Raw genomic sequence first — 12,810 nt, 5'->3', positions numbered from 1 at the left:
AGTATACCAAAACAAATGATGTAATATATGGTGATTAACATAACAATAAAAAATTTTAAAAAAAGGGAATATTTTCTCTCAGTTTATGCCTTGGATTTTTATTTTCTAAACAGTGTCTTTCAGAGAGCAGAAGTTTTTTCATTTTGATGAAGTCTAATTTACTTAAATTTCTTTTTCTACAAAAATATGTGTCTTGTCTAACACATCTTTGCCTACCTCAAGTTCACAAAGATTTTCTCCTGTATTTACTTCTAGAAGTTTTATAGTTTTATAGTTTACATTTAGGTTTATTAATTTTTTCAAGCGAATTTTTGTGTAGATTGTGAGGTAAGGGTTAAAGCTCATTTTTTTCATATGGATGTCCAAGTGTTCTGCCACCATTTCCTGTAAAGACTGTCATTTTCCCAGTCAAATAACCTTAACCATGGTGTCAAAAATCAAGTAACCATATAAGTGAGGGTCTATTTCTGGACCTCTGTTCTTTTTTTAAAAATAATTTTATTTATTTATTTGAGAGAGAGACAGGGAATGAGAGAGAGAGAGCATGAGCAGGGTGGGGGGCAGAGGGAGAAGCAGACTCCCTGCTGAGCAGGGAGCCCGATGTGGGGCTCCATCCCAGAACTCTGGGATCATGACCTGAGCCGAAGGCAGACACTTAACCGACTGAGCCACCCAGGCGCCCCTGGACCTCTGTTCTGATGTACACTTCAGAATCTGTATCTACTGATCTGTCCTGACACCAGCACCCCATGGTCTTGATTATTATAGTTTTACCGAAAGTCTCGATATCCCTTAGGAAAGTCCTACAACTTTTCTCATCTTTTTTTCAAAGTCATTTTGGATGTTCTAGGTCTTCATACTTCTATATAAATTTCAGAATCAGCTTGTCAACTTCAACCCAAGCAAAAAAAGCCTACCGACATTTCTTTTGGGATTGTTTTAAATCTGTAGATCCACCTGAAGAGAACTGACATTTTAGCAATATTAAGTTTCCAATTTATGAACATGGAAGGAGACATATTCCACTTCTCGACTTACTTAGATCTTCTTTAATTTGTCTCATCAACTTTTTGGGGCATCTGGGTGGCTCAGTCATTAAGCGTCTGCCTTTGGCTCAGGTCATGATCCCAGGGTCTTGGGATCAAGCCCCTAATTGGGCTCCCCTCTCCACGGGAAGCCTGTTCTCCCTCTCCCACTCTTCCTGCTTGTGTTCTCTCTCTCTCTCCGTGTCTCTCTCTGTCAAAAAAATAAATTTCAAAAATCTTTAAAAAAAAAGAAAAACCTAAAAAAATTGTTTTTGTAGTTTTAAGTATAAGGTCTTGCAAATCTTTTGTTAAAGTTAGGCCTATATAATTTCATGGTTTTAGGTGCTATTATCAATTTAAAAATTTTTTTCTTTTCAATTCTTTGCTGCTAGTGTTCAGAGAAAACCTGGGATTTTTTGTTTTGTTTTGTTTTGTTTTGTTTTACATTGAGATTGAACTCTGAGGCTTTACTAAATTTACTTATTATTTCTAGAAGGCTTTTGTACATTCCTTAGGATTTTTTAAATGTACACTATATGTCACCTTTGAAGAAAGAAATATTTTTTCTTTCTATATAAGCTGTCTAATTTTTCAATTTCATTTTCTCCAGAAGAGAAGGGGAAATGGGCAAAATGAATGAAGAGAAGTGGGAGATACAGACTTCCAGTTATGGAATGAAAGGTACAGCATACAGAATGTAGTCAATGGTATATCATAATAGCATGGCATGCTGGCAGACCGCAGCTACACTTGTGATGAGCATAGCATGACATGTAGAGGTGTGGAATCACTATGTTGCATACCTGAAACTAATGTAACATCATGTGTCAACTATACTCCAATTTTTGAAAATAATAAATTTCATTTTCTTGCCTCATTGAATTGACTAAGATATTCATTGCAATGTTGAAAAGAAGTGGTAAGAATGGGCATCTTGTTATTCCTGATCTTAGGATGAAAGCTTCCCATCTCTCATCATTAAGTGTGATGTTGGCTAGAGCTTCCTTCAGATGCCGTTTCTTGGGTTGAAGAAATTCCTTTATAGTCCCAGATTGCTGAGAATTTTCTTTTCATGAATGAATGATGAATTTTGTCAAAGCTTCTTTTTGCATCTATTAAGATGATTATATGGATTTTTCTCTTCTATTCTGTTAATACAGTTAATTACATTGTTTAATTTTGAAATGATAAACCAACCTCTCATTTCTGGGGTAAACCTCACTTGGTCATCTATTGTTGGAGTGAATTTGCTAATATTTTGTTGAAGACTTATACATCTATGTTAATGAGGGGTAGCAGTCTGGAGTTTTCCTGTAAAGTCTTTGTTTGGTTTTATTTAACAGGTTAATATATTAGCCTCATAAAATGAGTTGGGAAGTATTCCCTCCTTCTCTATTTTCTGAAAGAATTTATGTATACTTATGAATGATTTCTTCCTTCAGTTTTTGAGAGAAGGTTCCCAGTGAAGCCACCTTGGTTTGGAATTTTCTTTGTTAGAAGTTTTAAAAGTTATTAATTAACAAAAATTTCAAAGCAGATGGAGGACTATTCAGACTTTCTATTTTTTCCTGGGTCAATTTTGAAGCTTTGTATTTTTCAAGGAGTTTGTCCAGTTCATTTATATTTTCAGATTTCTTGACATCAAAGTTTTTATATTTCCTTATTATTCTTTTAATGTCTATAAGATCTTTAATGATGACTCCTCTTTTATACCTAATGTTGGTAATTGTGTCATAATTCTTTTTTTGTGATCAGTTTAACTATGAGTTTATAGGTTTTATTGAGGTTTTCAAAGAATCTGGTTTTGATTTTATTGACTTTCTCTAGTATTTGTCCATTTTCTTAAGTTTACTTTTTTTTTTTTTTAATTAATCTCTACACCCAACATGGAGCTTGAACTTATGACCCTGAGATCAAGAGTTGCATGCTCTCCCGACTGAGCCAGCCAGGTAAAACTATTTGTCCATTTTTAATTTTATTGATTTCCACTCTTATTTATATTATTTCCTTCCTTCTTCTTCCTTTGGGTTTAATTTGCTCTTCTTTTTCTAGCTTCTTAAGGTGGTAGCCTAGATCACTGACTTTAGACTTTCTTTTCTAAATATATGCATTGAAAGCTCTTAGTTTTCCTAAGCACCATTTAGGTGCACTCCACTCCACATTAGCTGTGTACCAATAATTTAGTATGTTACATTTCCATTATTATTCAGTTCAACACATTATCTAATTTTTTGCAATTTCTTCTTTACTCGTGGATTATTTAAAACTGTATTACTTAATTTCCAAATATTTGTGAATAGATATATTATTGTTACTGATTTTTAATTTAATATTTTGTGGTTAGAAAACATCTATGATTTCAATCCTTTAAAATTTATTGAGACTTGTGTTATATAACAGCAATAGTTTATTTTGGTGAATGATCCATATGCACTTGATAAGACTATATTCTGGGGCACCTGGGTGGCTCAGTTGGTTAAACATTGGACTCTTGGTTTTGGCTCAGGTCATGGTCTCAGGGTCATGGGATCCAGCCCCAGGCCTGGCTCTCCACTCAGTGTGGAATCTGCTTGGGATTTCTCCCTTTCCCTCTCCCTCCATTTCCCCCTCCCCCTACTCACACGTGTGTGTGCACACTGTCTCAAATAAATAAATTTTTTTAAAAGAAAAGACTGTGTATTCTTCTATTATTAAATGTAATGTTCTCTGTCAATTATGTCAAGATGGCTGATAATACTGTTCAAGTTCTCTGTATCCTTACTGATATTCTGTTTTCTTATATTATCAATTATTGAGAGAGGAATATAGAAATCTCCAACTATGATTGTAATTTTATCTATTTCTCCTTTTAGTTAATTTTTGTTTCATGCATTTTGAATCTGTGTTATTAAGTACATATAATACTTATGTCTTCTTGATGGAGTGATCCTTTCATCATTATGTAGTGTTCTTTTTTATCTGCAATAATATTTTCTACATTGTATGATATTAATGTAGCTACTTCAGGTTTCTTATGTGTATTTGAATGATATATATTTTTCTTTTTTTACTTTTAACCTATCTGTGTTTTTGTATTTAAAGTCTTTCTTAAATAGCATATAATTTTATCTTGGTTTTTAATCCAGTATGACAATCTCTGCCTTTTAGTGTTTAGACCATTTATATTTAATTATTTATATGGTTAGGTTTAAGTCTACCATCTTACTATTTGTTTTCTTTTTGTTCCATATTCATTGTTCTTTTGTTCCTCTCTCCTGTCTTCTTTTCGATTAAGTATTTTTATTATTCTACTCTATATTGACTGATTAACTACACTTCTTCATTTTATTTTTTGTCATGTTCTAGGGTTTTTTTTGTGTGTGCATCTTACTTATCACAGTCTGGCTTCTAGTGATATTAAACTATTTTATGTACAGTGTAAGAACCATACATTGTGTATGCGTAATACATAGTTCAATATCATACTTCCTTTTTACCTCTTCATGTGCTTTGTGCAGTTGTTATCATATAATTTACTTCTATATGTGTTATAAACCTCAAATTCTGCTTTAAAATGTCAAATATCTTTTATTTTTTTATTTTTTTTAAAGATTTTATTTATTTATTTGAGAGAGAGAGAGAATGAGAGCGAGAGAGAGAGAGCACATGAGATGGGGGAGAGTCAGAGGGAGAAGCAGACTCCCCGCCGAGCAGGGAGCCCAATGCGGACTCGATCCTGGGACTCCAGGATCATGACCTGAGCCGAAGGCAGTTGCTTAACCAACTGAGCCACCCAGGTGCCCTAAAATGTCAAATATCTTTTAAAGAAATATTTTAAAAAACAAGAAAAGGGAAGGCTTATATTTATCAACCTGTTTACTTTTCTGCCTCTCTTTCCTCCTTTGTGTTAATCAGATTTCCATTTAGTGTCATATTCCTTCAGCTGTAGAACTTCTTTTATCATTTCTTGATGCGAAGGTCTGCTAGTGACATATTCTCTGAAATGGTGAAAGAAAAAAAAGATCAATGTATAATTCTATATCCAGCAAAAGTAACCTTCAAAATTAAAGTAAAATAAAGACAGATTTGGACAAACAGTTTTGAAGATTACTTTTCAGATGTAGAATTAGAAATTGAAATTTTTTTCTTTCAGCATTCAAAGATGTTAATGCATTTTCTTCTTGATCACTTGTTTCTGACCAGAAGTCAGCATTAACTACTATCTTTGTAATCTCCATATGTAATGTTGTAGTGTGCCTTTTAAATAAATAAATAATTAGTTGCCTCATTATTTGTTTTCAGTTATTTAAGTATGATTTGTTTATGCGTATTCTGTTTGGGGTTTTTGAGATTCTTTTATGTATGGGTGGACACTTTTCATCAAATCTGGGATGTTTTGGATCATTACTTCTCCCAAAAAAGTCCCTCCTCCTCTTCCTTATTTGTTTCCATGTCTGGATGTGTTAGACTGCTTGATATTGTTCCACAGGTGTCTAAGAGTCTGTTCATTTTTTTTTTAAAGTTTTTTTCTTTCTGCTTCACTTTGCTGCTATTCTATGTATTCAAATCTAATGTCTTCATGTTTGCCTATTTTTATCTTCTTTGTTGTCTATTCTGATATTAATCTCATCTAATGAAATTTTCTTTTTTTTTAAAGATTTTATTTATTTATTTATTTGAGAGAGAGAGAATGAGAGAGAGCACGAGAGGTAAGAGGGTCAGAGGGAGAAGCAGACTCCCCGCTGAGCAGGGAGCCTGATGCGGGACTCGATCCAGGGACTCCAGGATCATGACCTGAGCCGAAGGCAGTCGCTTAACCAACTGAGCCACCCAGGCGCCCTCATCTAATGAAATTTTCATTTCAAATCTGTATTTTTCATTTTCAGAAGTTGTATTTGGTTCTTTTATGTATTCCATAGTCCCATTATATTCCCATTAAATCCTTTACTTTTTAAAAATAACTGTTGAAATTTTTCTATAATAGTTTTATCATTGTTGTTTCTGTTGTATTGACTCCATTTTTCTCATGGTTCTAGATCACATTTTCACATGACTTGTAATTTTATATTAGATGCTAGACATTGTTTAGTGACTGGATTTTGTTGTCTTCTTTTAAAGAGAGTTAAGTTTTGTTTTGGCAGCCAACTAAGTAACCTGTGAACCATTTAAAGCATGTTTTTAAAATTTGTTAGGGTGGGTCTAGAATAGTCTTTATGCTAGGGCTAGTTTAGCTTTAATATCACACAGTGTTCCTTCTGGGGTACCTACTGAATGGCCTCAGTGTTCAATAAATTCTCTTCACTCTGCCTGTTAGAATTCTGATATCTCCCAGCTCTCTGTGAGAGAATTGTTCCACTTATTGCTCTCTGTATGGAATTATTCCATTTATTGCTTCCTGGAGTGGTTCTTTCCCTGGTAGTTGGTCCTTAATCCAGCCTCTTTGAGTCTCACTCCAGGCACAAGTTAGTTGCAACTGAAGACTGAAGAGGATACCTATGCATATTTCTAGGGATTTTTCTGTGCAAAGCTCCTTCCTCTCCTGTATTGTGCCCTGCAAACTCCAGTCCCCTTAGCCTCTCTGAACTCTGCTCTGTCTTCTCAATTGAATAGGAGTGCCATGCTCTGTTTGAATTCCTTCCCCTGTAGCAGAGTCCAGAGAGTGCCTCCAAGCAGAAAGCCAAAGTAATTATAAGACCCCACTTCATTTGTTTCCATTCTCTCAGACATTACAGTCCTTCACTGCTTGTTGTTTGATGTCAGAAAACAGTTGATTCATATATTTTGTCCAGTTTTCTAATTGTTTATAATGTATGATGACCAGAAGCAGAAATTCACCTATATTGTCTTTTGAAAAGATTTTACATTTTGCTTTATACACTTAGGACTTCAGTCCTTCTGGAATTTATTTTTATATATAGTGTGAAATGGTAGGGGAAGGTGATTTTATTTTTTTCTGTATGTGTAGCCAGTAGTCCCAACAACACTTACTGAATAGTTCCTTTTCCCCACTCATTGTAAAGTCACCTCTGTCATATACCAAGTTTTTGTATTTACATTCATCAGTTCATTCTGTTTTTCTCCTTTGGTTCTTCTTTACTACCCCAAGCTAGTACCTTATTGATTTAATTACCATAATTTTGTAATAAGCCTTGATTTCTGGTAGAGCAAGCCCTACTTCTCTGTTGTTGTTGGTTTTTTTAATAATTTTTTTTAAGTTTTTTATTGTTATGTTATAATTTTCTTGTCTATTTGTTACCTTTTGCTTTTCCATGTAACTTCTAAGATCAATGTTTCAAACTGCACACTAAAAAGTGTTGGCATTTTAATTGGAAATGCATTGTGTTTATATGCTTATATGGGAAAATTCAATGTTTTCATGATGCCATCTTTCCATCAGTGAACACTGTATATATCTCTCCATTTATTTAAGTATTTTATTATGTCCTTCTGTAAAGTTTTTCTCCATAATATTTTGCATGTGTTTGGTTGAATTTATCCCTATGTTTTGAGGGTTTTGTTGTGGTTGTGAATGGGATTTTTAAAAATTGTTTTTTCTAATAGTGTGTTGCTGGCATCAAGCCATGCCATTTTTGTATACTGAATAGGTTTACAGCAAGTTTGCTGAACTCTCTCATTAGTTCTACTTCTTTCCAGCTTTTATCCCCATGTAGATGATTATAATGTCTCCAATCCTTTTACTTCTTCTTTCTTTTCTTACTGGGGTGGCGGGAACTGCCAGTACAGAGTTAAATAGGATCAGTCATAATAAGCACCCTCATCATGTTTCTGATTTTATGTTTTTTAAGATTTTATTTATTTATTTGAGAAAGTGAGAGAGAGAGAATGAGCAGGGGTTGGGGGGGGGAGAAGGAGACTCCCCACTGAGCAGGGAGCCCAATGCAGGGCTCAATTCCAGGCTCCTGGGATCATGACCAGAGCCAGAGGCAGATGCTCAACCTACTGAGCCACCCAGGCACCCCATGTGTCTGACTTTAAAGGAAAAATTTCTGGGATTTTACCATTTGGTATAATGTTTGCTGTAGGTTTTTGGCTGTAGTTCTTTTATCCTAATTTTTATAATGAGTGCATATAGAATTTTATCAAATACTTCTGCATCTGTTGAGGTGATCATATGTTTCTTTTTTTCTTTGATCTATTTTTAGTTAATTGCATCAATATTTTTCTAATGATAAAGCTTTCATATGTTATTGGGTTAAACCCTACTTGGTTATGATGGGCTTTCCACGGCTTCACTCAGTTTGTAACATTTGATCAGTATTTTTGTGTGTATGTTAATGAATAAGATTGGCTTATAATTATCTTCTTTTTCAAACTTGCCTGTTCTTTTCTCATAGATTCATAGGAAAACAATCTATTTTTCATTTCCAAGAATATTTCTGTCTCCCGATTATTCTATTTTCATGACTTCTTGCTCTTCCTTTTTAGGTGAAATCACCCCTCAAAATTATGAATATTAGTTAGATCTTTACCATTTTTTCTGTTTCTTACCTATCTCCCTTGGGCCACTGTGGGCATAAATTCTAAATCCTAAACTGGGGATTCCAGGGCTGAATATATTTCTTAGAAGTTTTAATGACTGCCTCAAACTCACCCTCATCTTTAGCCCCTGAAATTCTGAGACGGTATCATTAACATCGTTCCACTCAGTTCTGCTCCCTCTCTACTCCTCAGATGAGATTTCTCTTCACAGGAAACTGAGGGTTGGTCTCACACTCTTTCCTAGTTTCTCATAGTGATGGGGGAGTTTTCCCTATTATGTTAGGCAGTAGATGTGTTCCTGGAAATCCACATTTACATCATGTTTGGCTGGCTAAACTGGGCCCATGACAATACTAGTGTAGATAATCCTTTTATCAGTCAGGACTCTATGTTGCAAAGCAGAAAAAACCCAGTTCAAACTGCCTTAAGACAGAACAGGAAATACGTTTGCTCAAATAACTGAAAAGCCCAGGGGCAGTGGAGCAGGCTGCTTCAGACATGGCTGGAGGCAGGAGAGACCCTCATCATGTCTCAGACTCCTCCCCCAGCCCTCAGCTCTCTCTCCTGGGCATCTGTTTCCTTTGTAGGCTTTTCCAGAGGTAAGGAAGTTGCCAGCAGTTCCAGCAGAAACAGATCTCCCATGCACATACTAGAATTTGTTCTGCAGTCACTTGGGTAGCATTTCCCTCTCTAAAAGTCACTGAGAGTGGAGAAGGTGAGGGTATGCTCCCTGTCACTGCCCCTGGCCAGAGTCAGGCCCACAATGGGTGCCAAGAACAGAGATGAGGTCTGTTTACAACAGAGCGGGTCTGTTTACAATTCAGGAGGTCCTGTGTCCTGAGCCCCTGTGAAAGGTCCACTCAGATCCTCTACTCTCATCTCCTCAATACCTGCTTGCATTGATTGCTATGTATGCACGGGAGCTCTTGTTTTGTAACTGGAAGAAGAGAAAGAAGGCAGTGTACGCCATGATGAGGGAGAAAGAAGATGGAGAGAATGAAAAAAAAAAAAAAAGACAACCCCTGCCCCCCACAGCCTTGGCATAAGCCCCTAGGTTCAGGGGATGGGGACTGGAAGCCAGAAGGCTGCCCCTCTGGGGATGTTGCCCACAGCTGGAACCCTAAAAGTGCTGTGTGTGCCAGAGCTCCTGCCTCTCTCAAGGCCATGTGGTGGCAGACCCCACCACCCCTTCCTGCTTCTCCTGATGTCCCCACTGCCCACCACGACTTTTCTGGGTCTTTGGCCTCACCTGGTTTCTGATACACTTCTTCAACAGTAACCCGTCCTTCACCTGCCCTCTAGAAAAATTGACAATGACCCCTCTGCATCCCCAGCACCTCAGCTCTGCGCTCCCGCACTTGCCTACTGAAAATGTCAAAGGGGTAGACTCCTGTTTGGTGTTCTTTCCATGTTTGCATCATGGGAGTCATGTGAGTTTCTTCAACAGACATTTATTGAGCACCTCATAGGTGCTATGCCAGGGGCATCGATAAAATGGAGAGCTCCTTTCAGAGCAGGAAACAGATCATGGAGACAAACCTCCCGAATTCTGAGAAGCCCCAGGGTATGCAGAGTGGGCCCAAAGCCTCAAGTTTTTGTTTTTGTTTTTTAAAAATGTTTATTTTGAAATAATTACAGAGTCATAGGAAGTTGCAAAGAAATGTATAGGGCAGGCCTGCCTATGCTTCACTCAGTTTCCCCCAGAGGTGATATCTTCCATAATTATATTTAACAGAACACTAGGAAACTGATATTGGTACCATTCAGAGAGTTGTTCAGATTTCACCAGTTATATATGCACTTCTGTGTGTGTGTGTGTGTGTGTGTGTGTGTGTGTGTGTGTGTGTCTATGCTATTTTATCACATGAACAGCTTTATGTAACCACCATCCCAGTCAAGATAATTAACTGTACCATCATCACTGGAACTACCTCTTTATAGACATTCCCACCCCTTCTTCCCCATTCCCTTCATCCCTTCTGGCAACCACTAATCTATTTTCAGTCTCTGTAATTACGTTATTTTAAAAATGTTATATGAGTGGGATCAGGCAGTATCATTCTTTCAAGATTAACTTTTTCTTTCAAGATAATTTCCTCAGTTCCATCCAAGTTGTTGTGTGTTCCAACAGATCATTCTTTTTTATTGCTGAGTAGTATTTCATGAGATGGATGTATCTAAGTTTGTTTAACTCTTTACCCACTGAAGGACATGTGGGTAGGTTCCCAGTTGGAGCTGTTATGAATAAAGCTTTTATGAACACTCACGTACGAATTTCTTCATAAAAATAAGTTTTCATTTTTCTGGGATAAACACCCAGGAGTGTAATTGCTGGGTTGTATGGTAAGTCCACTTCTAGTTTTAAAAGGAATTGTCAAACTAATTTTCAGCGTGGCTGAAATTTTCCCACCAGCAATTGTATGAGTCATTCAGTTTTGCCACACATTCACCAGCATTTTTATTTCAGGTATTTACACATTTTAGGTGTATAGTAATATCTCAGTGTGCTTTAAATTTAAATTTCTCTAACAGCCAATGGTGTTGAGCATTTTTTTAAGTTTTTATTTTAATTCCAGTATAGTTAACATACAGTGTTATAGTAGTTTCAGGGGTACAATAGAGTGATTCAACAATTCCATACATTATCCAATGTTGAGTTTTCTTTATGTACTTATTTGCCATCTGTATGTCCTTTTCAGTGAAATGTCTGTATAGGGTTTTCCTCCTTTTTTAATTGCATTGTTATGAGTTTTTAAACTGTTGAGTTTTGAGAGCTCTTTATATATTCTAGATAGTAGTCCTTTGTCAAATTAGTAATTTGCAAATATTTTCTTCCAGTCTGTAATTTGCCTTTTTCATCCTGAATTTTATGCAGAGCATAGGTTTTTCATTTTAATTTTGATGAGGTTTATTTTATCAAATTTTCCTTTTATGGATCTTGCTTTTAATTTCATTCTAAGAACGTTTGCTTCATTCTGGGTCCTGAACTTTTCTTCCTGTATTTTTTCTAGATGTTTTGTAAGCTTACATTTTACATTTAAGTTCATGATCCATTTTGAGTTAATTTTTGTATGAGGAATGAAATTTAAGTCAAGGTTTATTTCTTTCTCTCTCTCTCCCTTTTTGTTTTGTTTTTTTGCCTATGAATGTCCAATTGCTCCAGCACCATTTATTGAAAAGGCAAACCCTCCAATGGATTGCTTTTTCTCCTTTGCCAAATATGAATTGGGCATATTTGTGTGGGTCTATTTTTGTGTTTTCTACTCTGTTCTGCTATTTGTCTCTCCCTCTGCCAATAGCCACCCTATGTTAATTACTGTATCTATGTAGTGAACCTTAGCATCAAGGAGAATGTTTTCTCCCACTGTATTCTTTTTCAAATGGTTTCGGCCAAGCTAGGGCCTGTGTCTTTCCCTATAAGTTTTCAAATAATTCTGTCTATGTCTCAAAAAAACCTTACAGATAATTTGATAGGAGTTGCATTAAACCTATAAATTATTTTAAGGAGACCAGACATTTTTTCTATGTTGAGTCTTCCAATCAATGAACATAGTATGACTTTTCACATATTTACATCTTTTGATTCCTTTCATCAGCATTTTGTAATTTTCATCATACAGATCTTGTACATGATTTGCTAGATTTATATCTATTTAATTTTTTGGAGCAATTTTAAATGGCATTGCATTTTTAAATTTTGGTTTCCATTTGTTAGTATACAGAAATGCAATTGTTAGTATACAGAAATGCAATTGATTTTTACGTGTTGATCTTATCTCCTGCAACTTCACTGAACTCACTTATTCTAAACGTTTGTGTTTTGTGTTTTTTTTTTTTAAGTTCTTTGGGATTTTACTCACTGATGACATGTCATCTGCAAATAGAGAATGTCTTATTTCTGCCATCCCAATTTGTATACTTTTAATTTCTTTTTCTAGGTTCTTGAGATGGGAGCTTAGAGGATTGGTTTGAGACTTTTTCCTTTTTATTTTTTTATTTTTTTTTTAAGATTTATTTATTTATTTATTTGAGAGAGAGAGAATGAGAGATAGAGAGCATGAGAGGGAAGAGGGTCAGAGGGAGAAGCAGACTCCCTGCTGAGCAGGGAGCCCGATGTGGGACTCGATCCCGGGACTCCAGGATCATGACCTGAGCCGAAGGCAGTCGCTTAACCAACTGAGCCACCCAGGCGCCCAAGACTTTTTCCTTTTTAAAGTGTAAGCATTTAGTGCTATAATTCTCTTCTTATCACTTCTTTAGCTGCCTCTCACAAATTTTGAAATGTTGTGTTTTCATTTTCACTCAG

The sequence above is a fragment of the Zalophus californianus genome, chromosome 17 (genome assembly GCF_009762305.2).
Source record: "Zalophus californianus isolate mZalCal1 chromosome 17, mZalCal1.pri.v2, whole genome shotgun sequence".
Classification (NCBI taxonomy): domain Eukaryota; kingdom Metazoa; phylum Chordata; class Mammalia; order Carnivora; family Otariidae; genus Zalophus; species Zalophus californianus.
This window is presented reverse-complemented; position numbering follows the sequence as displayed.